Source organism: Cetorhinus maximus, chromosome 31 (assembly GCF_964194155.1).
Source record: "Cetorhinus maximus chromosome 31, sCetMax3.hap1.1, whole genome shotgun sequence".
Taxonomy (NCBI): domain Eukaryota; kingdom Metazoa; phylum Chordata; class Chondrichthyes; order Lamniformes; family Cetorhinidae; genus Cetorhinus; species Cetorhinus maximus.
Window position 1 is genome coordinate 495,834 of NC_135909.1, and position 25,550 is coordinate 521,383.

Consider the following 25,550-nt stretch of genomic DNA (forward strand, 5'->3'; position numbering starts at 1 on the left):
GTTTTGCTCTGCTACCCGCAATTTCACCAGTCACTACCAGATGTTCTAGTTTCTCTCTCCTAAGTAAGTGGCCAAAGAATTGTAGTTGGGTGGAATCGTCCCATATTTGCAATAAGTGCAATAGTGGGTGGGGAAAAACAACATTTTACCTGCTGGCCATAATGGCGGCTTTTCGCACCATATCGTCCCAGTCCTGCCACATTAATTATGTATTCCCAGGAAACATGCCGTTTCAATGGCGGGCAGACTCTCATTCACCCACCACACCATCACCTCACTGCTTCCTCAAGCCAAACGCCACATTTAAAGTGCATCCACGCACACACCTCTCAGTACTTCCAACCCAGGACTTCTGCACAGAAGACATGGCCCCAAAAGGCAGGAAGCCCCTCGGTTTAATGACTCGTCCTTCAAGTGCCTTTTGGAAGCAGTGGAGGCCTGCCATGATGTCCTCTACCCCTGCTTTGGCTGCAGGAGGGGCAGCAACATCACTAATCCAGCATGAGAGGCAGTTGCAGCAGTGGTCAGCGCCAATGCCCTGCAAAAGAGGACAAACACCCAGTGCTGAAAAAGATGAATGATCTCCTCTGTTCCACCAGGGTAAGTCACTCTTCTCAATCATTCTCAGCTCACACACTCACAAACCCATCACACATCCACAGGGATCTCAACCCACTGCCAGTTCAAGGGATGTCACCATTCACTCTCTCATAAACACCTTCATTGTCCTCATCTTGTCCATGGGACCACTCGGCACCCGCACATGCCAGGCATGCTTATCATCTGGCCTGGCAGGTGTCCTGCTTGCACTCTCTCCATCTCTATTCATGCAGGACAAGCTGGCACACAACAACAGGGAGAGGTCGCAAACTGGCGGAGGAATGCCTGAAATCAAGGCCCTCATTTACTTTGAAAATAGAGCCATCCAGCTGGCTGGCGAGGATCTGGACCATTCCTGAGCTGATGGTGAGGTTGGTGGTGCACTACCAAGTAAGGATCCAGCAATGCCACATCCATCAGGCGACCATGCTGTGAGTGATTTGTCCTGCTTTACAGCACACTGCCAGGCACTAATTGCTTTTCCAGGCACATCTGGGAAACAGTCGAGGGGGTCCATGACCCAGCTCCTTGACTCAAGCCCTGAAGAGATCTCTGACGAGGAATCTGATGGCACATTCATTGAAGACCCGTCACAGCGCTCACCCACACCCTTCAGCAGTGCAGACCTCGGTGGGACCTAGCTTTAGAGAAGCCTCGGGATCGCAATCTGCTGAGCACATTACACTTTCTGATCCACAGCAGGCGGCAGCAAGGATTTTCCATGTCTCGGGTACTCAGAGAACTGCTGGAGACCAGAAATCTGCTGAGTCCGAGTCAGATGACTCTAGACTCTGGACTCGGTCATGTTACAGTTGCTGGAGCTGCAAAGGCAGGTTTGGGAATATCAAGAAGGGATGTCCACTGCACTGCTCGCAAGGCATGATGGAGGAGCCCATCTGCCTTCAAGCTGAGGTGATAGCGCCGGCATGCCAATGCACTGAGGTCAACACTGGTAGGATGGCAGCCGCCACGGAGACCTTGGTCCAGGCCTTCGCTCCTGCACTGCTACACGGGCTGAACTCCATCGCTGACAACATAGTTGGCCTCCAACAGTATCAACGCGAGAGGGCTGCGGGACAACTTGATCTCACTCCAGCTACCCCTTCTCCTCAAGGAGTCAACCAGGGGCCCTTAGACACCCATAGGGAGGAGGATCAGCAGGTGCACACCCCGGGGCCATCCATCCAGGTGACTCTGGGAATGTCTGGCCCATCCGAATCCCCTCTTCCTGTGACCTGAGCAGATCCAGCTCCACAGGCCAAGGAGGGTGTCATTGCCACACAGCAGGATCCCACAAGCAGGCTGGGGCCCTCCAGAGGACACACGTCAAGGTCATCACAGACAAGGTGTAGCAGTCAGCAGGCTGTCTGCACCTCCGCTGTGGATGTCCGGGGAGCACCAAGACATGGCAGAAGATTTAGGAAGGTTAAGAAGATGTAGTTGTACAGCTTGGGCATGAGGGTTAATCATTTGTACATAATGTTCACTATTGTAAATAATGTCTCCCTGCCTACAGCTCCTTGTTCTGATGAGCAGTTTTCATGTCACTCAGATGTGAAACCTTGGTTCCTGCACAAGATAAAGGCAGGTGTCTCAGTCCAGGGCCCATTCCCTGTGCTTAATGCAGCCTTCAGACCAAAATGATGTTCTGGCTTCACACTCACTGGACATATTACTGATGCCTGCTTGTCATTGCTGCCAGAATGTCATGGGCCAGCATCACAGAGTTCCGTAATTCTGTCTGCATGTTTTCAGCACTTTTAAGGTGGGGCTGGCACCCATCTCCTCAGCATCTGTGATCACTGGCGCTGTGCTCCTGATGGGGTTAGGTGCTGAAGGCTGACGAAGGTGCATTTAATGTTTCACGGCTGCATCTCCTGATGACAAAGCGCAAGTGAGCTGCCCCTGGCCAGACGGAGTCAGACGTTCACAGTGGCTGTGTGAAGATCTATGGAGTGTCCTATCTGCATGTCATCATCACCCTCCTGGAATCAAGCGACTATTAGGGCCTCCACTGTGTCTTCAAGACAGGAGTTTTATCACAGAGGGTATGTGTGCTGTCGTCAGCCAAACTGGAGTCAAATGTTCACAGATGCAACGTGAGGATCTATGGTGTCTCCTCACTGCATGTCATCATCATCCTCCACAAATCTAGCAGCTATGAGGGCCTCCTTAGCCTGCCTGCTTCGTCAGCCAGTGCGAGGGTCTCATTCCCATCATAATCGCCTTCGAAGACCTCCTCACCCTCATCCCCGTCGACATTCTCCCCATCAGAGGAGACCTCCTTCTCAGCCAGCTTCTCTCCCAGTTGCAGCGGCAGGTTGTAAAGGGCGCAGCAGGTGACGATGATGCATGACATCCCCTGTGGACTATATTGAAGGGCTCCACCAGCCCGGTTCAGGCCCAGGAACATCATTTTCAGCATCTCGATGGTTTACTCCATCAAGGTGCAAGTTGCAGGGTGAGCCTCATTATACCTTCGCTCTGCTGCAGTCTGAGGCCGCCGCACGGGTGTCATCAGCCATGTCCTCTGCGGATAGCCTATGTCCCCAAGGAGCCAATCCTGCAGCCTTTGTGGACCCTGGAAGATGTCAGGGATCTTTGACCGACTGAGAACGTAGGAGTCATGGACACTCCCTGGAAACTGAGCACAGACCTGCAGGATGTGTTTGTGGTGGTCGCACACCAGCTGCACATTCAGTGAATGGAACCCCTTGCGGTTGATGTAGTTGACCTTGTATTGTGACGGAGACCTGAGCGCACCTGAGTGCGTGCAGTCGATGGCACCCTGCACCTGTGGGAAACCCGAGATCTGGACAAATACAATCGCTCTTGCATCCTGGCTTTCCTGGTCCTGGGTGAAATGTGCATAGTTGTGTGTCCTCGCAAAGATGGCATCCATGACCTCATGGATGCATTTGTGGGCAGAGGCTTGTGATACCCCACAGAGGTCACCTGTGGAGCCCTGAAAGGAGCCACTGACGTGAAAATTGAGAGCCGCGGTCACTTTTGCAGCCACTGGCAATGAATGTGCTCCATGTTCCCGTGGCGCCAAATCCTGCAGCAGCTCTCAGATGTGACCAATCAGTTCCCTAGACATGCGCGATCTTCAACGACACTGGTTGTCGGTCATCTGCAGGAATGAAAAGCGGTATCTATAGACCCTGGGTCTAACTAGGCATCGACGAGCGACGAATTGCTGTGGCTCTTCAGTGGCGTGTGCAGGAGCCCCAGCTGCCCCTTCTTCCTGAGGGTGCTGCTCCTCCCTCTGCTCAGCCAGATGCCTCCGTTGCTCTCTGTATGCCACGAGGCATAAAGCTAGTTCACCAGGTTCCGTGCTCCTGATATATGCCTCCTGCAGGATGAAAGAAAGAGCCACGTGGGGTAGCTTGGGTATACTAAGAACCTATCTTGGTTAAGTCTGAAGGCCCCTTAATGCATCCTGGAGAGTGCTGGCCACCACGTGGATGGCCAGAGTTTAGTGCGCTGCATGGCTACCCGAAACCCCACCCACCCCTGCCCCACTCCACCTGACAGATTAGCAGCAGCTTTGCCCACTGGACTGCTTGCTATGCCCTTGGCTCAGGCGCAGCCATTTTCCTAACCCGCATTGCAAAGCTGCACTGTTAGCTTGAACCATGGGCGAGACTGGTCCAAACTGGAATGATGACTTTGCAAGGGGCTGTGTGCGCCTCCACCAGTGACTGCTCCATGGCCAGCCTTCACAAGGAGATTGTACAACGTGTGCAGTCATCTAACTGTTCTACAGCCCAATAAAGCACTCATTAGCTTGCAGTCTGTACCCAAAGGGTGAAAAGCTCTGGGGCACTTCGTGGCATTTCCATGCCTCTGCGTTGCTTGAGTGGTCAGATAAGGTAGAGGCCCTACTTCAAGCATGTTAATGTGGCTGCATCTGAACTGTCTCAGCTGTGGAGGAATGGTCACTTTATACAAGGTTCCCCTGATGTGTGGCCACTTCCCTCCCCCCAACCCCACACATGCTTGTGCACTACCATCAACCGCAGGGAAGCCCTTGCAACCCCCGCCCCAAGTCACCACAACTGCAGGGCAGCCTTTGCTGCCCCACAACTCATCTCAACTGCAGTGCAGCTATCCCCTCAACTCACCTCAACCTTGAGATCCAACGGACGACCCTTGCGAGCACTGCGCAACGTTACTGTGCACTCAGCTCCGAGTTCCCCTCAAAGTGCAGCCTGCCAAGTGTACGCCTTATATATGCTGTTGTGAAACATGTCGGTGAGAAAGGGCGGACAATCCGGCGTGGGGGGTGGGGAGATGATTCTGGCGGGCTGGCCTTATAATGATATGCAGATGATTACAATGAGGTTCCTGATGTCCAACGTGGGAAATGCGGCCTGCCATTGATGGGCAGAGTGGACGATTGCAAACTGGTTTCATGACGTCGTGAAACCAATTTTTGGCCTTCTCACCATATTGTCCACTCACACTGCCAATCAAGCCCGACGCTAGCGGGGACGGAAAATTCCACCCGTTGTCTCTTGGTGATCATCTGCAAAAGTTCTTCTTGTGTGCCTGCTTTCCACGAAGTTTCCTCATTGTGTATGTCGGCCAACTAATTCTCATGATACATCTCAGAAACCACATCTCTGTTACTTTTAATTTATCTTCCATTGCCTTGCTTATGTCCCAACTTTCGCATCTATATAGTAACATTGACCAGATATAGCTTTTTAGTAATGCATCCTGCTTACTATGGGGATGTTCTTATTTCTGAAGGGGTCTGACATTTCTGTGAAGATTTGTTTTGTTATTTATTGGAAGTGTTATTTAATTAACTGAATTTAAACTCACATCTCCAGATCACTAGTCCAGGCCTCTAGGTTACTAGTCCCATAATATAGCCACTATGCTAACATGCCCTAACAATTGATACAGGATAGTGTCCAGGATACAGTGTGAAATACAACCAGTTGAAAATGAGCTATGTGCAAAGTAGAGCAGAATAATGTTGTTGTCCCTGAATCACACTGACCCTGAGGGAAGATTCTCTCCTTGTCAAAAGTATGTTGAAAGCACATTTTCATGGAGTGTAATGGATACTCACAAAGGGAGGAAAGCCAGCTTGCAGTCTTCTCGAAGTGGCCTACAGAGCTTTCTCTGTGGTCTAGTGGGCAAAAGCACAGTTGATTTTTGTTACTAGGTTGCCCTATATTAGTTTGCTTATAAATTGTAAATCCAACTCAGTTATTTTGCTTCTAAACAGACGCACAGCCTATATATGAACTTGAGATACCTAAAGATGCCAGCTTTGATTTTTGGCTTGTGTTACAGAGAATTTACAGAACAGAAATAGGCCATCCGGCCCATCAGGTTTATACAAGTGTTTGCCCTCCACGAGAGCCTTCTCTCTGCCTCATCCTTCAGCATATCCTTCAATTCCTTTCTCCCTCATGTACTTATCAAGATTCCCCTTAAATGTATCGATGCTATTCTCCTCAACCACTCCCTGTGGTAGTGAGTTCCACATTCTCATCACGCTCTGGGTAAACGTTTTGTTAGCTGATTGCTGACATAAGGCCCATTAAAAAATAGAAAGCTGTTACATCTGCTGTTGGCTCCTAAGGACGAAGTTTCCTGGGAATGCTGGTGCCCAGGGTGAGAAAGAGGAAATGGGAGATGTGTGAAGTGTTTTGCTTCACTGGCCATACTCGAGATGTGACTCTTCTTGCAGCACTGTTTTGCAGTGCTGGGTGTGAAAGGGTTGGCAGTTGGTGCTGGGCCCACCTCCTTCCAAGTGGCACAAGTGATTATTCTTGGTGGCATGCATACACACAGGATTTTGATTGTATTGGTTATAATGATTCACATATCAATTTGTGCCTGTGCTGGTGTAAAATCAAATTGAAAGCTGTGCAAGCAACTGAACGTGGGGAAACTACTGTGCAGACTTTTGAATGCACCACTTAGCCTACCATATTCGCAGAATACTGGGGCAGATGTGGACAAAGCAGAAACACTACTTGGCTTTTTCATAGCTCGCTCAAATTGATTAATTCCACGACTTACCAAAATTTCTAGTACGCTCAGACAAAATTGTGAATATTCAAGTGTCATCTGTGGCCAAAGAGCAGCAGGCGAGGCATTAGCGAGATGAAGAGAAGGCACAACTTCACTTGTTCAGATCGCCACGTCTTGCTGGAGGGGAGAAATCGAAGGTAGGATGAATGGACTCCTGGGTATGGAGGCCACTAGGTTACCAAGAATAATCACTCATGGCATTGATACCCAGAAACAAATGTCGGTGTCACTAGGCAGAATGCAAGAAAAAGAAGTGTTTCCCACCTACATAAATTTTCAATAGGAGACCCTGCATGTTCTTCTCTATCAGGAACTCCTCGCTTCCACCTGTAACAGATGACCCCAACAGCGAGCTGTTACATCTCATTGAAATTGGTGTAACTTACCTCGAGTACATTAATGATGAAGTCCAGGAAACCCTCATCCTTACTGAGCACTGGCTGACAGCAAGCCACATGTAAATGATGCCAGTGATTTCGAGTGGGCAGGTCAAAGAACTGCTTTAGAATCGCAAACAAATTTAGCAGCGAGCTATAGGTACTCAAGTGGTCTTCTCTCCAAATTTCCTTGCCAGAAATGATTTCCCTCCGAGTTTCCTTGCTGCAAAAACTGCTGACACAGTTCCTATGCTGCTAAAGCACTGGAAACAGCATGAAATTTCTTTCCTAGGACTTGAGGACAATCAGTCAGGGTCCTGACCATTGAGTGATACCTATTGAAAAGTATGACTCCAGATTCTTGCCTCACATGAGGTAAGAATTAGAATTTTCTGTGTTGTCCTTCATAGTAATAGCCCCACTCACAGTCCAGAGTCAAATATGTAGAATGGCCATTTGAGTTAAGTATTGAGTGAGCCCTGGGAAGGATAATACCCCAGCAGGAGTCCTCAAACAAGGAGAGAGAAAAAATAGAACAATGAAGATTTGGGGTATTGAGAATCGGAATATACACTTGATATGAATGTCAGAAACCATCACAAGTTGTAAACAGCAGTCATATTACACAAACACTCAGTAAAAGCCTAGTGCTGCATCTGTCTCATTTTGATTACTCGCAGAATGTTACAGATAATATGTTTTAACGTTTGCCATGAGAAAACAAAGTGAAGTGCTGAACTTGAAAAGGCTCCAATTTCCTGAGCTAGATGTTCAGGTCACAGGCCTGGGATATTTCTTTGTCATGATGGAGGGTGCTTGTGAAGAATGAAGCACTCTGTTTGTTGTTCCATATCAGGCCATGCAATTGGTTTTGCATTGCAGCTTCTGAAGCAACTCAAATTTAGCACTTCTTATTTAAGGTTTATTTTTAAATGATCTGAGCTCGCTTTGAGGAGTTTGTGATAAACGTGTGATCTGAAATATACTGTAAATTGTTTTCGTAACAATGCTTTTTTTAAAATTGAACAATAACTGCAAAACTCAACAAGATCTATATTTGCCAAGTAGAATACTTACAAAGAATGCACATGATTTTGTAAGCAATTTTGCAGCTAATTTTCTCCAGTCTTTTGGTACCTACTCCAAGCCATATATCATTCCTATCACTGCGGTGAAGCTGTCCACTCGCAACTATACAAGAGTCCTTAAAGGTGACTCATAAAATGAGCCATTGAGGGGTCCCTTGTTCCACTATGACTACTTTGAGGAACTCTGCAAATGATTGGGAACTTTCCATGTTGTGCAACTAGAGATCATGGAGCATGGATCTGAATACTTGGTGATGCAGCCAACAAGCTCCCTCTTCCTGAAGGCACTTTTTTGCGAGAAGTAATGCTGCTGTAATCTCAAAGTCCCCTAGACTAAGACTGATGACCTCAATGGGATGATTTCCCACAGCTCCAAAGGGCCTCTTTGTTCAAACCTGTATTGTTTTGATTGGAGCCCTTCAGGGGCCTATCAGATAGATCACAGCTCATTGCTGAAGGCATGATGTGGCCTAATAGGAAGGAACACAACATTCATCATGTGAGCGATAGAATTGACATCTTTCAAAAAGGTCCAGGACTTATATGAAATTAATTTATAATAAAATCATCAGTGATGCAAATGAGGAACTTTAAAACATGGGCAAACGACTGCAGATACTAGAAATCTGAGCAAAAGCTAAGCAAAAGTTTACTGTGATCAGTTTGCTTGAGGGCAATGATTTTAAAAATATCTTGTCCTCTCTTGTCTTTGGTGGAGTGTAGTTTTCATTGCCCTCATCTTGGAAATATATCACCATTCCTTGACTGTCGCTGGGTCAAAATCCTGGAACTCCCTCCCTAACAGCGCTGTGGGTGTACCTACTGGACTGCAGCCGAGTGCTTCAGTTGGAGTTTGGTAACTGAGGGAGTTTAAGGATTAAATTAAGGGTTAAATTCTATCTAAAACCTAGCCTTTCTTTACTTTAGCAATTAGTTAAAAGTTGCCGTTAGGGTTGGAAGAAGGTGAGTTTTAGTCCAGCCTTAAAACAGGACTCATATAGGCTCTGCTTGCAGCTGCAACTAGTTAATTAGATAACTGGCTTAATCAGGTTTTCAGAGGCTAAATTCAGAGAGTATAAAAGTATGCTATCTTATAGTTAAAACAGCAAGGAGAGCCAGAAGCTCAGCTTAAAACAGCGAGGAGAGCCGGGAGTTCAGCTTAAAACAGCGAGGGGAGCCAGGAGTTCAGCACACGGAGGCCGGACCTATGTGACAAGGGCAGTGGGAGATAAAAACCGGCGGCAGAGGGCCTGTTTCTACCTGTCAGAGCCGAAGTGTGACATCAAAGGAAAACAGGTAGGTAATTGGTGGGTATCTCTTCCATGTCTCTTTAGATTGGCCAAGTGGTTTAAATCAGGAGACATTATTACAGCTGAAGAGTACAGTTAAGAAATTCACTTTTAAATATTTGACATCCAAATTAATAAATTAAATAGAATAGAAATGGCTGGGCAGCCGATGTGTTGCGGTAATATGTGGAAGCTGGTGGACACTGGTGCGATCCACAGTGACCACATCTGCAGCAATTGTTGGCTGCTTGAGGAACTTTGGCTCAGAGTTGATGAGCTGGAGTCCGAGCTGCGGACACTACGACACATCAGGGAGGGGGAGAATTACCTGGACACTGCTTTTCAGGAGATAGTCACACCCTTTAGATTAATGACATCAAACTTGGACCGTGTTCAGGGACAGGAGGGTGTGACCGTGAGTGAGGCAGGTATAGGGATCCAGAATTTAGCTTTGGAGGAGCCTCAGCCAGTGCCCTTGTTCAATAGGTATGAGATTTTTGCTCTCGATGTGGACGAGGGCACAGACTGCAGGGAGGATGAGCGAACTGATCACAGCACTGTGGTACAGAGCGCCATTCAAGTGGAGGGAGAAAAGAGAAATGTAGTAGTAATAGGGATAGCATAGTTAGGGGAATAGATACTGTTTTCTGTAGCAAAGACAGAGAGTCCCAAAGGCTGTGTTGCTAGATGGTGCCAAAGTTAAGGACATCTCTTCTGGGCTGGAGAGGAACTTGGAGTGGGAGGGGAAGGATCCAGTTGTCGTGATCCACATAGGTACCAACGACATAGGTAGAATGAGGAAAGAGGGACTATGGGTAGTTCAGGGATAAATTAAAAAGCAGAACCACAAAGGTAATAATCTCCGGATTACTATCTGAGCCATGTGCAAGTTGGCATTGGGTAAATAAGATTAGAGCGTTAAATGCGTGGCTCAAAGATTGGTGTGAGAGAAATGGGTTCCAATTCATGGGGCACTGGCACCAGTACTGGGGAAGGAGAGAGCTGTTCCGTTGGGATGGGCGTTATTTGAATCATGCTGGGACCAGTGTCCTGGCGAATTGTATAACTAGGGTTGTAGATAGAACTTTAAATAATTAGTGGGGGGGAGGGTTCAATTCAAGGGAAGTTTAAAAATCAAAAAGAAACGAGAGAGCAGAGGTGCAGGGCAGTGAAGAGGCGAACGATAATCAAAGTGTCACAGGAAGGGGCAGAAAATATAAGCAGAAGAGTGCGGCAGAAATTAGAACCAGAATAAGTAATAATGATAAAAAGTCAAAGCCTAAGGCTCTTTGTCTGAATGCACGCAGCATTTGTAACAAGGTAGATGAGTCGATGGCACAAAAACAAACAAATGAATATGACTCGATAGCTATTACAGAGACATGGTTGCAGGGTGACCAAGACTGGGTTGACTTATCAAGAACGGCTAAACAGATGAGGCCTTTATTCAGAGTTTAGAAGAATGAGGGGTGATCTTATTGAAATGTACAAGATTCTGAGGAGGCTTGACGGAGTGGATGTTGAGAAGATGTTTCCACTATGGGGGAATCTTGAACTAGGAGACATAGCTACAGAATAAGGAGACATTCATTTAAAACTGAGGTGTGAAGGAATTTCTTCTCTCGGTGGTAGTGATTGTCTGGAATTCTCTGCCCCAGAGAGTTGTGGAGGCTAGATCACTGTAAGTATTTAAAGAGTAGGTAGATAGATTTTTGAAATATCGGGGAGTTGAGGGCTATGAGGAGCTGGCATGAAAGAGAAGTTGAGGCCTGGGGCAGATCAGCCATGATCTTACTGAATGGGGGGCGGAGGGGCCGAATGTCCTACCCCTCCTGTTTCTTATGTTCTTACATGGACTACAGCAGTTCAAGAAGGCAGCTCACCATCATCTCTTCTCAAGGGGAAATCAGGGATGAGTAATAAATGCTGGCCTAGCCAGCAACGCTCATTTCCCATGAATGAATTAAAAAAGTACATTGCCAAAATAACCATTCTTCATGGGTAATTTGAGACAGTGATTGCTGGGGGGATGTTTGATTATTGGGGCAACATGGACAAGCACAATCCTGTCTCCACATGGACACTTTGCAGCGGGGATTACTGGATATTTATGAGGAGCAAGGACTCTGTGGCTGATTCTTCTCTCCCGGAACTCTGGTGCTTTTGGTTCAACCTAATGTTTCTACTTGCAACCCTGACTGAGTTGATCAAACTCAACAGGGACCAGGAGTCAATCCTGGCACCTTCCTATCTTTGTGGCCCAGGTGCATATCAGACAGATTGCTAGTTCTGATTTGAGATATTATGTTTGAGCTGCATCCATTATGAATGGTTACAGTGGGAATTTTGGCTTGTGTGAGCATTTTGTGTACAGTTCTACTCTTCGGTTACATTATCAGGAATTCTTTAAGTTACAACTGCATATATTCAAGTCACTTACATTTCATTGAACATTGCCTTCCAGCTAACAGGTCTCAAATGTAAAATTATTTGTTTGACTAAGTTTACTCTTTGTGACAATTTAGGGCTATTATCTTGGTAAGCCCTGGCTGGTTATAGTGATATCTGCAGGCATGATATGAACTCTAAACTGAGCAAGGTAATTCCAGTGTGGCTGAAACTATGGATGCATTTCCTGTATAGTGCAACTGGTTGAGGTTGATTAAGTAATTTCAAATGTTAGATTGAGAGCTTGAAATTTTGCAAGGTCAGCCAGCGAGGTCAGGAGATTTCACATTTGGTTGATCACTTTTCTCAGGAGACAGAATGCATTGATTAAAGTCCACAAAAGGGCAGATTGCAGAAGTATCCAAATTTGCAGATGATACCAAATTGGGGGCAGCAGCAAACAATGAATATTAATGCCACAAATTTAAGAAGGTTCTTGACAAGCTCAATTAATGGGTGGAGACATGGAGAAATGACAGGTGTAGTTTAATGCAGGGAAATGCAAGGTTGCGAGATTTGGCAGCGGGTGGGTGATGTGCTAAATGGAAAGTGAGCTTTCAGAACAGGAGAGACACCTTGCAATGGAAGGAAAATTGGGCAGGTTCCGTTTGCAATATACAAACCTCCCTTCATTCTGCACTTCCTTCAGACAACGCTTAATACCTAGGCAGTAAACCTGAAAATCTAGCCTCTGCTATCTAGTCTAGATAACAAAAGGACCCTTTCACTGCATTCCAGGGTTATGTTATTGTGTAATTAGATGTTCGCTTATATGGACACACTGAGTGTAAGATGTTCAGACCATTGTGGGAGTGTTGTCCTCTCCAGCGAGACCTTGACTTCCACCGCCATGATATCACTCATCTCTGCCCTGCTTCATCATCTTCTGATGAAACCCCCATCTATGCCTTTATTACCACTATTTGAGTGTTTTCCTGGCTGGCCTCCCATCTTCCACCATCTAAAACTCTGCCTCCTGTATCCTAATTCGCACCCTTTCACTCATTGTTCCTTTTGCTCATTGACTTACCTTGGCTCCTCGTCTGGCACCACCTTGGTTTTAAATGTCTCCATCCTTGTGTTCAAACCACCACCACCACATCCACCCACCACCCCCACCCCACCCCAGGGTCTTGCTTTGTCTCTGTAACTCAAGTCAAACCTGGAGAACACTCTACCTGAAAGCAGTTGGACGGGTCCTTGAGGATGAGGAACTTACAGGATTAGGGACAGAAGACAAGCATGGTGGTGGGGCTATGGTGGTGGGGCTAAGTATGACTGCTCTTTTAAAGGGCCAGCACTGGTATGAAGGGCCAAAAGACCTCTTTCAATGTCGTAAGTTTCTATGATTCTAACCCCTTCCAGCCCTACAACCCCCTGAGATCTCTGCAGCCTTGCATTCTGGCCTCTCATTACAATGCCCGAATTCTATTGCTCCAGCCTTGGCAGCCATGCCTTCAGCTGCCTGATCCCTACGATCTGGAATTCCCTCCCTAAATGCCTCCTGTCTCTCTCTCTCTTTCTCTCCTTAAGTCATTCCTTAAAGCCTGCTTTTTTGAAAAACTTTAGGTTACCTAATATCTCCTTTGTTTATTATTCTTAAACTGGATGTGGGCTTTGCTGTTGGGCCAGCACTTATTTCCCATCCCTAATTGACCTTGAGAAGTAGTGTTGAGCTGCCTTCTTGAACCGCTGCAGTCCATGTGGTGTAGGTACACCCACAGTGCTGTTAGGAAGGGAGTCCCAGGATTTTGACCCAGTGACAGTGAAGGAACAGCGATATATTTCCATGTCAGGATGGTGAGTGACTTGGAGGGGAACTTCCAGGTGGTGGTGTTTCCATCTGTCTGCTGCCCTTGTCCTTCTAGATGGTAGTGGTCATGGGTTTGGAAGGTGCTGTTTGGAAGCCTTGGTGAATTCCTGCAGTGCATCTTGTAGACGGTACACACTTCTGCTATTGTGCATCAGTGGTGGAGGGAGTGAATGTCTCTGGATGTGGTGCCAATCAAGCCGGCTGCTTTGTCCTGGATGGTGTCAAGCTTCTTGAGTGTTGTCAGAGCTGCACTCATCCAGGCAAGTGGAGGGTATTCTATCACACTCCTGATTTGTGCCTTGTAGATGTTGGACAGGCTTTGGGGAGTCAGGAGCTGAGTTACTCGCCACAGGATTCCTAGCTTCTACCCGCTCTTGTAGCCACAGTATTTCTATGGCTAGTCCAACTCAGTTTCTGGTCAATGGTAACCCCCAGCATGTTGATAGTGGGGAATTCAGTGATGGTAATACCATTGAACATCAAGGGGTGATGGTTGGGATTCTCTCTTGTTGGAAATGGTCATTGCCTGACACTTGTGTGGCGCGAATGTTAATTGCCACTTGTCAGCCCAAGCCTGGATATTGTCCAGGTCTTGCTGCATTTGGACATGGACTGCTTCAGTATCTGAAGAGTCGCGAATAGTGCTAAACATTGCGCAATCATCAGCGAACATCCCCACTTCTGACCTTATAATGAAAGGAAGGTCATTGATGAAGCAGCTGAAGATGGTTGGGCCCAGAACACTGCCCTGAGGAACTCCTGCAGTGATGTCCTCGAGCTGAGATGACTGACTTCCAACAACCACAACCATCTTCCTTTGTGCTAGGTATGACTCCAACCAGTGGAGAGTTGTTCCCCTGATTCCCACTGATACCAGTTTTACTAGGGCTCCTTGATGCCACACTTAGTCAAATGCGGCCTTGACGTCAAGGAAATTCACTCTCACCTCACCTCGGGAGGTCAGCTCTTTTGTCCATGTTTGAACCAGGGCTGTAATGAGGTCAGGAGCTCAGTGACCCTGGTGGAACCTAAACTGGGCATCAGTGAGCAGGTTATTGTGTCTCAGTTTTAAATTTTGTTTGATGATGCTTCTGTGAAGCGATTTGGGATGTCTAACTGCATTAAGGCACAGTATAAATGCAAGTTGTTGTGTTGTTATTCCAGTAACCAATTCTAAACAATGAAAAAGCAGTAAACAAAGTCCAATGCAACAGACATTGTGAATCACCCACTGTAGTTAACTTCTTGGCTTACTTACATCACAATATAGAACTAGGTCAGTTGAGGACGAGATCTAGGAGACAATGAGTGGTCAGATATTTCCTATACTATCATTTGGGAGTAGGTTGTGATTCTGCTGAGTTCAGTTCCTTTCTGAATTGCACGCAGTATAATTTAAATAGCCAGTAATTAGCTGCTCACATTATTTGAGCTCTGTATCATCCTCTGCTACTTCATAAGATTTGGCTGAAAGAAGCACAGTCTTCTGTAACTTGGCATAGATTGGACTCTTGTTTTTTTCTCTCTCAATGCCAGGCTTCTCACAAGAGCCAAATAAAACAGACTGGCAGCCAAATCTGAACGTTGGGTGTGAAATCCAGCCGAGTGGCTCATTTTGCACATGGTTTCACTGCATGCTCTTTGTGTAGAGATGCATAATGGCCTGGTGTGTGTGTGTGTGTGTGTGTAGAATTCTGTACAGCCAGCAACTTGCTAAGAATTTGGAATTTCTGAGTTCATTTCATATCGCAGAAACCACCAAATTTTCAGCTTAATTTTCTTGAAATGCTAAGGGTGAATTTATCAAAAGATTCAGATTACATCACCTCTTATTCAGTGCTGCATTGTTCATGCCATTTGTCCAGTGTAGCAATCACAGGGGATTTAAATTGAGTTGGATTGTGTGATTGTTGTATTCCTTTCCTTTTTTTAACCACTAATCGTAATTGTTCTCTACTGGCATGCCTCATGAAGTTCAAATCCAATTTGAGTTTTCAATCGAAGCACTATTAGGAAATCTTGGGGATGTGGGGCGATAATAGTTCCATTGTGGGCAATGGAATGTGGAACTGGTGAAGGCAAGTAGGAGGGATATAGGATGTAGGTAAGAGGAGCGAGAGAAATGGAAAGAGGGTAAGGATGGAATGCCAAAAGAGAAAGGAAGGGAAGAGGGCAGGAAGGCAAAGACTGTGGGGAGGGTGGGCAGCAGCGAGAAGCAGAGGAAGCTGAGAGTGTATTTAGAGCAATGGGGGTAAAGTGTTGAGGCATTGAAGGAAGCGTTACGGATAGGAAATAGAGGGAATTACTGTAACAGTGGAAATGAAGCAGGACAGGAGGAACCTGCAAAGGGGCATCTGCAGCTGGTGGAGGATTGGGGGAAAGAAATTGTCACTCAATGGGTCGGTTGGAACAAGAAATGCAGATTAAGCAGGGAGGGAAAGGCGTCAAAATCTTGACCACCTGAGAGGAGAAGTTTGGGTGGTGCCAATTATTGGTCATTGGAGGGGAGTGGAGTTGAAATCTTTATCAATGGAGCAAAACTGGCAGGAATTCTTGTGTGTTCATTTAGAGTTTGTCATGTAATGTTTGATTGCGCGCTATTGCAATGAATTAGTAAAAATGTTACAATTACAGCATTACCAGCTCATGCAATACATTTAGAATCTTTGAACCACTCCACTGTTCTCAACATAAAGTAGTCTTTTGGCGATTCTGTTTCCGGATATTCTTGTAGATGAGATTTCGCTGACATATTCGCGAGCGCTTTCACTTAGCCTGGTATCAAGTCTTGGAGTGATCAATCATACAGAAGGTACAGTAAGGCTGTCTTTGAAGGCTGGAGATAAAGTTCAATGATTTGGAGAAGTGCTAATTAATAATTACCCCTGATACCCCTGCATGACCAGAGGAGATAGGTGTGCTTAACATCTCACCAGAGTTGCAAGCTCTAAAACTTATGGGCATTAAAAAAAGTGCCCATAACTTCACCGAGGACCTTTGGGCTTCAATGATTGTGAAGTATTCTAAGTGGAGAAGTCTCTGTGATTTTCAGGAACCAGTAAACTGTAGTAGGAATTATCAATAAAGGTTTATCCTCCCTAGCATTTGTGGTGTTTGTAAAAGAATCAAATGATATAACTGCTGGGCACTAATTCCCCCCACTCACTATCCATTAGTAACAGCTTAAACATCATGGAAAGATTTCTTATTTGGAGCTGAATTGTAAATACATTCAAAAAAATGTCCTTTCCCATGAAATAGCAACCCAGAAGATTTCTAGCCCACGCATTGGGATAGTGTGAATCAGCTTTATTTGTGATTGAACATTTTTGGTCTGGTTAATGCAATGTTCAGATACACCACAGTGAAAAAAGGATCACCACAAATTGTCAGCTAGATTTTCAGCTTGCTGGATCCCCCACTGGGTTGCAATATTGTGTAAATATTCGATATGGTAGACAAAGACATTTCATCAGGAAACTGCCTAGCAGTTGGAAAAACATTAAGTGGATCAAGACATAGACAGCTGAATTAGGGATGAGGTGGTGTAAGTGGCAGCATACTCCAGTAACAATAATGTCAGTTCTGTCAACCATCTCTCAAGTTTCTCAGATGATCTGTTTTTCTAATTTTCCTGCATTCCAGAAAGACCCATTTTGACCCTGACTGAAACAAATCACAGTAAACAATGTGCCAATTCCATTATTTTTATATAAATTTCCCTAATTCTGACTGACCTCAAGGGTCGACACTACATGCTAATATACAAACATGCTTCAAATCTGTGCTTGACTGAAGCATTTTGTTTAACAATGGTTATACAGTAATTGTTCCCATGCCAGTAACTAATTAAAAATAAGTCTGTAGGCGATGTTGGAAGCCTGTTGTTTCTTAGCAAAACAAGCAGGAGATCCTAGTTTTCTCACCTGTGTTTTTCCTCCTCTCCTGAAGGTGCTGATTGCTGCTGAGAAACAATTCTGTTGTTGGAAGCTGTCTATTGCTTTGAATAAGTTCCCATTCTTCCTGACCGATAGGTAGTGAAAGTCAGGAAGAATCACAGCTGCAGGTGGCCCTGCCTTCAACTGATGTCCAAATCTATGCAGGAGTCACTGCACAGTGGAACTGCTGATACATGGCCTGAGGCTAAAGGTAGCACCACTTCTGTCTGGCCAAGAACAGCTAATGCAATACCGCGCAGGGATCAAACCAGGAATCTGGATCTTTGTACTTCAGTAGTACCACCAAGCTGTGCATTTACTTAGCAAGTTATGAGAGTAGCCCAGAACTGTTGAAACCTTTGTTTTCCCATTTCCTGTCAACTCCATCTGACATACAAGTGTATAGACTTCCATCAGGGGCCACTGCATAGTAATCAGAAATGGGACCTCCAGGGTCAACACAGCAAGAGGGTCAAATCTGTAATTGTCCTGATTTGTACAGTACAGTGCTAAACCAGACAGTACAACAGAGCACTCTGGTGTGCTCTTTCCCTTTAATACAGCACGGAGGTGTTCTTCTACATGAGGAATGGAACAAAGATACAAATTATTTTTTGGCCTGATTATCTCCCTTGCCGAGTGCCCCTGGTGGGTTCCTATGCTTTAGTTAATGTCACCCTAAACAAAAGGCTTCCATTTCTGTACCGTCTTTCATAACCTGAGGATATCTAAAAGTGCTTTGCAATCAAATACTTTTTGAAGTGCAGTTACTGTTGTAATTTAGGAAATGCAGCAGCCAATTTGCACACACCAAACTCCCACAAACAACAATGAGATAATAACCTGATTACCTGTTTTAGTGATGTTGATTGAGGGATAAATTTCAGCCCAGGGCACCAAGGAGAACTTCCCTGCTTTTGAAATTGCAGAAAATATGAAATTCGAAAATATGTCCATGAGAGATGAAACTAACTCTGAAACTAACCCTTTGGAGAAATGTGGTGTGAGGAGATTCGGTATCTTAGCTTTTCTATTGCAGTTTGCCTAACAGCCGTCGAATAACTTGCCAACCACAACCTCTTTTGTGTTGTTACTGTTACTTGGCCACAACTGCCTCCCATAGTTTATTTGAGGCTGCTTCCTTGTTACGTGACAAGCGTTTCTCAGGTATTTGCCCTAAGAATGGTCAAAGGATTATTTAGATGGGATAATCTGGATGGAGAATGCAGTGAAACACAATAAAGCTTTTGTCAGTGATGATTATAGTTAAAATAGGACTCTGCACCAAGTTGTACAATTACATGAGGCCCTGCTTTTATTGCATATATAACAGACTACTGTGTAAAATGGTCAGCTTGCCAGCAAGTCCTAGTACAGCACTGCAGAGGAAACCCGAGAGGAAGGATCCATTCATTGGCATTTTCCTGTCTGAAGTAGCTAAACCAGTTTGATATTAAATGACAGGCTTTAATTTTAGTTAAAAGCAAAATTATAAAAACTGAAGAAGAACCAATTTTAAAAACAAACCTGGGTTAGCTTGGAGTATTTTCCGTCGTGAATGTTCCAATTAAAACAGTCTATGTTTACTGTGTGCTTTGAAAAGTTATTGTCCAGTGTTTGTGGCTTGCACAAACCAGAGATTTGACTGCACGCAAACAGACTCTGGGCAGAAGCTGCTTTTACATCTTCTCATTTATAATCAGGGAGCAAGATCCCAGTGTTGAGGCTGTTTTCCCAAGCTTGGCAGCAGACCTGTCAAATTAAGTAAAACCAGGCCTATGAATCCACTGCTGGGCAATGTCAAATACACATAACAGCTCAGTATGCCTCAGAAACATGGGGCAGAATCGTCAGGTCCCATTGGTGGCGGGCAACATGGGGGGCATACCGTGAGCAGACAGTATGGCGAAAAGGCCAAAAATTGGTTTAACACTGTTGTGAAACCAGTTTGTGATTGTCCACTCCACCCATCAATGGGCTGCGTTTTGCTGCTGTACATCGGGAACCTAATTTCAGTACTTTAGCATCTCATTATAAGCCCTGCTTCCCAGAACCATCCCCTCACGCTGGATCATCCGGGCATGCCAATGTGTTTCACAACTGAACAAAAGCGACGTGCACCTGGAGAGCTGCACTTTGCTCGGGACTTTGAGGTTTGTTTGCCTACTCTGCTGTGGGCAGCACTTGCGGTCATCAGCGCCAGGCTTCGCAGGCAGCACCACATCACTTTTACGGGAAGGGGGGTGCTCACGTGCAGGTCTCTACCTACCAGACCAACCATAATGCGGGGTGAATTTTCAGTGGCTGCATGGCTAGGGTTTGCTTGGGAACGGGGGAGAAGTGGCCTCAGGCAAGGGAGGAGGCTGCAGGGTGATAGCTGTGCTGGGGAAGGGGGGTATCCCAGGGTGTGTGTGGGGGGCACATGTTGATCTGTGCAAGTGGCCTCAAGATGGTGAGGGCTGTGAAGGCAGCCTCCAGAGGAGATGAGGCCAGATGGAGTTGTGAGGTGTGAGCGAGAGAGTGAGTAGCGATGTCCCTTGAGCTGGCAGTGAGTGAGATGCCAGTGAAAGTGTGATGACCTTGTGAATGTGCAAGTTTAGAGCGATGAGATGGTTAATTTACCTTGGCGGCAAGGATGAGATCATTCGTCCTTTTTCTGCACTGGATGGCCAACCTCTTCTGTGCCACATTGGCACTGACTACCTCTTCCAGTGCCTCCCAACCCAGAGTGGTGAGAATGCTGGACCTCCTGCAGGCAGACCGAGGCTGGAGGACATCACGGTGGGCCTCCAAAAGGCATCCCAGTGATGGGTCACCGATCTCTTCTTGGCTTTCAGGGCCATGTCTTCACTGGAGCAGTCCTGGGCTGCAAGCATTGAGAAGTGTACAACTGGTGGCAGTTTAAATATGGCACCCGGCATAAGGAAGTAGCGAGGTAGTGACATGGCGGGCCAATCAGAGGCCTGCTGCCAGTGAGACGGCATGTTTCCTGTGGCTGCATAATTAATGAGGCGAGAAGCCAGGTGATATGGCGTGAAAACTGTTCATTGTGGCTGGCGGGGTAAGACAACTTTTTTCACGGATACTACCGCACTTAGTGCAAATCTAGGACGATTCCACCCATGGACTCTTGGAACTCAGCAGAAATAACTTGTATTTCTCCAGCGTCTTTACCACCTCAGGACGTCATAGCCACCAAAGTACTTTAGAAGTGTAGTCACTGTTGTAACGTAGGAATTGCGGCAACCAATTGCATACAGCAAACTCCCACAAACAGAAATGTGATAGTGGCCAGTTCATCGGTTTTAGTGACACAAGAACAAAATGGTGTGGATACTGGAAATCTAAAATTAAAACAGAAAACACGGGAAAACTCAGCAGGTCTGGTAGCATCTGTGAAGGTAGAAACAAAATTAACAATTTGGGTCTGTGATGTTTGTTGAGGGACAGATGTGGGCCAGGATACATGGGAAACACTCCCCTACTCTTTATAGCTCTTTGCAGCAAGCCAAGTAAATCCAGCATTATTTTCTTAACAGTATGCATTTGATCAAATTTAATACATCAAAAATATCAAGACATTTATATTCAAATCAGAGTTCAGAATTCATGGAATCTTCAAAGAAAACGTATGCCCTTTTTTAAATAAAGTCAGTTTGGTACAAATTGTTGAAATAGGATTTTATACATGCAACCCAGTGTCTAAATTACTTCTGATTACCAGAGCCAGTTTATGTCAATTGCATTAGTATTATATAATGTTATTGTATAAGACATGCCGTACAAGAACTGATTTTATTTGCCCTCTAAGTATAAAGCCAGATATGGAAATTTATTTGGGCAATCAATTTACAAAGGCTGAGTTTCTAAATACATAGTATGGATGGAGGGCTTTGGCTGCTGGCCATGCATTTTGGGAAATTGTTGGTGCACTGTTGACAGTTTTTTGATGATTAAAATAAATGCAGGGAAAATCAGCAGAATATGCCAGTGATTTCCTGAAGTGCACAGCCTGTGGACAATTGGGCTGTCCACCTGTAAGACGCATTTGGAGAATTGTTGTTTGGTAGTACAGAACTTGAGTATTGCAGAAAAAAAGAGACATGCTGTTGAAGCTTTTCATCTTTCACTCATCAGGGCAGATTCACAAGAATACCAAATGTAAAGGGAACAACAATTTATACTGAGAAAAGAGTGCTGATTGTTTGGCAAGTGGACTCTGATTTGGAGAATTGATTGTACTGTGTATTCCTACTGATGGAGTATGGTATTAAAGTACAAAGCTGCTGTGCCGTGACAGTGATATGATGTTCAATAGCTCTTACCAGTCACCATCGTGAGTTTCAGAATGGCAATAGAGCACTAGAGGTATGAGAACTGATAGGAAATAGAAAGAGTTTAAGTAAGTTATATTTGTATTTGTGGGTGTTAGGAATGAGTGTTAGCTTTAAGTCAGTTTAATTTGTATCTCTGTATTTGTGGGTTAAAAGGATGCAACCTGAATTTTAGTTTCACTTGAAAAGATGCCTGCATTTTAATGAGATTTTATGACTCTTGAATAGGAGGTAAAACAAACAAGGTAGAAAAAATTGTGTTGTTGCCCAGCAACATGGGTCCAGAGAGGGTGATCCTGCACACACACAGACAGAGAAACCAAAAGCAGGTTGAGTTCAATTGGTCAGTGTGCTCTAAAGTTGAAAGGAGTTGCTAGCAGAAGCAGCATAGGAAGAGGGACAGATAGCAAGTCCCAAACTAAAGTTGAAACCAGCTGCCAGGAGAAGCTGGACAGGAGGGAACTGCAGGAAGCAGGTTTCCCAAGGAACAGAAGAAGAGGGGCCCCGAGAAGACCTTCTAGTCAAAAGCAATGAACAGGAATCTGGAAAGGTCCTGTTCAATGAAGTTAAGAGTAAGGAGCAGAGAAAGGCTCCAAGCTTAAAGGGAAATCCTGCAGGATGCAGATTTAAAGCAACATAGGCCTGTGAGAAGCCAGAAGATCCAAGGAGACAGCTGAGGGTCTGTAACTCTTTACTATGGGAATGTTAAGCAGTGGTGTTTTGTTGACGTGGCTGAGCATTGGAGAGAGAGTGCATAGAAGGAAGCTTGAATGCACATGGCAATCCAGGGGAAAGGCACATCAGAAGGAGAGGTGAAAACCCTGAAGGTGGACCCTTTTGGAAGGTGTCCGAGAGAAGGCATCGTTTGGGAGACGATTCCAAAGCGAGTTCTTCGAAAGTGGAGATTGGAAACCACATGTGAAAGGTGGAGTTCAGTGAGACCAGTTGGCTCATGGTGTGACAAGCGTCTGGGGGGAATTGAGGAGATATCCATAGCATCTGTTTGGGGTGGCATCTGTCACTTGGTTTCAGAGCGTGGTGTGTCTGACCACAGGTTGCCTATTGGTTGACATGCACTGTGTACTTACTGTGAACATTGGAGTACAAGATAGCTTTTGTAACTTGTGTTAACCTTACAAATCTGTATATATCTGTAAAGGTACAGTTGTGGATGAAAGAGTATTGTAATATAGTTCATCTTTTCGTGTTTTAATGTTTTATTCTTTTGTTAAAAGTTCATCAGCTGACTCCTGTGACTCTGTTCAGGAGCCACCCTCCACGTATCTAAACAAAAAATAAGTTAGGACCTATCAAACCAGGTTGCACCCTAGGATCTGGCTTGTCCAGCAGTAACATCAGCTGGGATCATAACAGAACTGTTGATAGCTTACTTTTGGACAGAGAGTGAATGTTTAAGGTGGTGGATAGGGTGCCAATCAAGCTGGCTGCTTTGTCCTGGATTCTGTCAAGCTTCTTGAGTGTTGTTAGGGCTGCACAAGCTCATCCAGGCAAGTGGAGAGTATTCCATCACACTTATGACTTGTGTCATATAGACGGTGGACAGGCTTTGGGGAGTTAGGAGGTAAGTTACTCTCCGCAGGATTCCCAGCCTCTGATTTGCTCTTGTAATTACAGTATTTATATGGCTAGTCCAGTTCAGTTTCTGGTCAATGGTAATTCCCAGGATGTTGATATTGGGGGATTCAGCAATGGTACTGCCGTTGAATGTCAAGGGGAGATGGTTTGATTCTCTCTCTCTTGTTAGAGATATTCATTGCCTGGCACCTGTGTGGTGTGAATGTTACACTAATCAGCCCAAGCCTGAATATTGTCCAGGTCTTGCTGCACATGGACACGGACTGCTTCAGTGTCTGAGGAGTTGCGAATGGTGCTGAACAATGTGCAATGATCAGTGAACATCCTCACTTCTGACCCTTATGATGGAGGGAAGGTCATTGATGAAGCAGCTGAAAATGGTTGGACCTAGGGCACTACCCTGAGGAACTCCTGCAGCAATGTCCCAGGACTGAGATGATTGACCTCCAACAACAACATAATATGGGAGGGGGCTTTTTGCAGACCATTTTCAACTTGGCCTCTTGACTTTCCAAAGAGTAGCGATCAAGCTAGGATTTGGTGCTATTCCTTCTCTTCTTGCTCTACAGAGGGAGGGATATCCCAGTTTCCATATGGCAAGTGAAAAACATCATGATCGCTTGCTGTTTCAGAACATTATATCACCACAACAAAGGCAAGGGAAGGTAGAAATTGGAAGTAAAGTTGATGAAATTTTCCAGTTTATGTTGAGAGCAGGAATCAGCGCTGATGCAGTCATGTAACAGAAGTGTAAGAAATAAAGAGGCGAGGGAGAAACCTGAGTAGGACTGGAACAAAGAATGTTCCACATATCCGATGAAAAGGCAGGCATAGGACCCGTACAGGTTCCAATAGCAACATTTTTTGTTTGGAAGTCAGTCCAGTTAAAGGACAAGTAATTCAGCCGGTGGAGGACGGCAGTAGTGGATGGTGATTGGTTGGGTCTCCATTCAAGGAAGGAGTGGACAACTCTCTGACTGTCTTGGTGGGTGATGGAAGGGTAGAAGGATTGGACATCCTTATGAAAAGGGGGTGTTTAAGACTAGGAAACCGGAAGCTGTTTAATTTGCAGAGGGCATTGTAAGAGTTATGGAAGTTAGGTGAAGAGAGACTGGACAAACGGAGGAGAAAATACAGTTGAGATAGGAAGGAATCAAATTCAATAGGGCAGAAACAGGCTGAAATGATGAGTCTACCAGTACAGTACTGTCTGTGGACGTTGGGAGTGATAGAAATGGGCTGTGTGGAGGTTGGGGACTATGAGGTTAGAGACTGAGAAGGATCAATCTCTAGAGGGAATGATATCAATATCTATCTGACCATCTGTCTTTCATCTGTCCTTTTTCTGAGGGTTGGCTGCACTATGAACAATCTTTCTCCACTGATTTCTATTCTCTGCTGCCCTCACTACCTGTCCCATGGAGAGGGCAGTCCACGTTCTGAGATAATCCATCCATGTCATCTTGGGTCGGAAGATATCAGCCTGTTCAAACTGAATTCCGTTAATCAGAATCTTGCAGGTCTTTCTATCCATCCCCATCATCTTTGACTTGTCAACATTGATCAGGAGACTGTATTTGAAGTTAACTTGAACAAGATGATCCACCAACTCCTGTAGCTCCTCCACTGAGATAGCAAGCAGAATAATGTCATCAGCATATCCAAGAATTGAAACTCGCCACTTGCCATTCGGTATCCCACCTTTGTATCCATAAAGTGTCTCTCTCATAAGCATTTCTGCTAGGACGTTGAATAAATTTAATGTGAGAGCTATATCAATGACTGTCGTCAAAACAATGGCTTTATTTTAGGTGGTGGGGTCAGAGCCCAAGGGAAGATAGGAAGAGGTGTCTGAGAATTAGCATTCAGTCTCTGCTGGGTAAAGGTCAGTTTGTCAAACAACAGCGCCATCCTTGTCAGCAGATTTAATGATAATGTGAGGGTTGTACCTGAGAAATGGAGTGCTATAAGTTCAGAGGAAGGTAGGTTAGAGTGGGTGAAGGGAGC

The 25,550-nt window shown here is 45.3% G+C and overlaps 1 protein-coding gene across 3 annotated transcripts in view; it reads left to right on the forward strand.

The window, feature by feature from the left end:
• The window catches only part of LOC144670180 (ADP-ribose glycohydrolase MACROD1-like), an 886,999-nt gene that overhangs the window by 417,874 nt on the left and 443,575 nt on the right, over positions 1–25,550 (forward strand). The window lies entirely within an intron of this gene.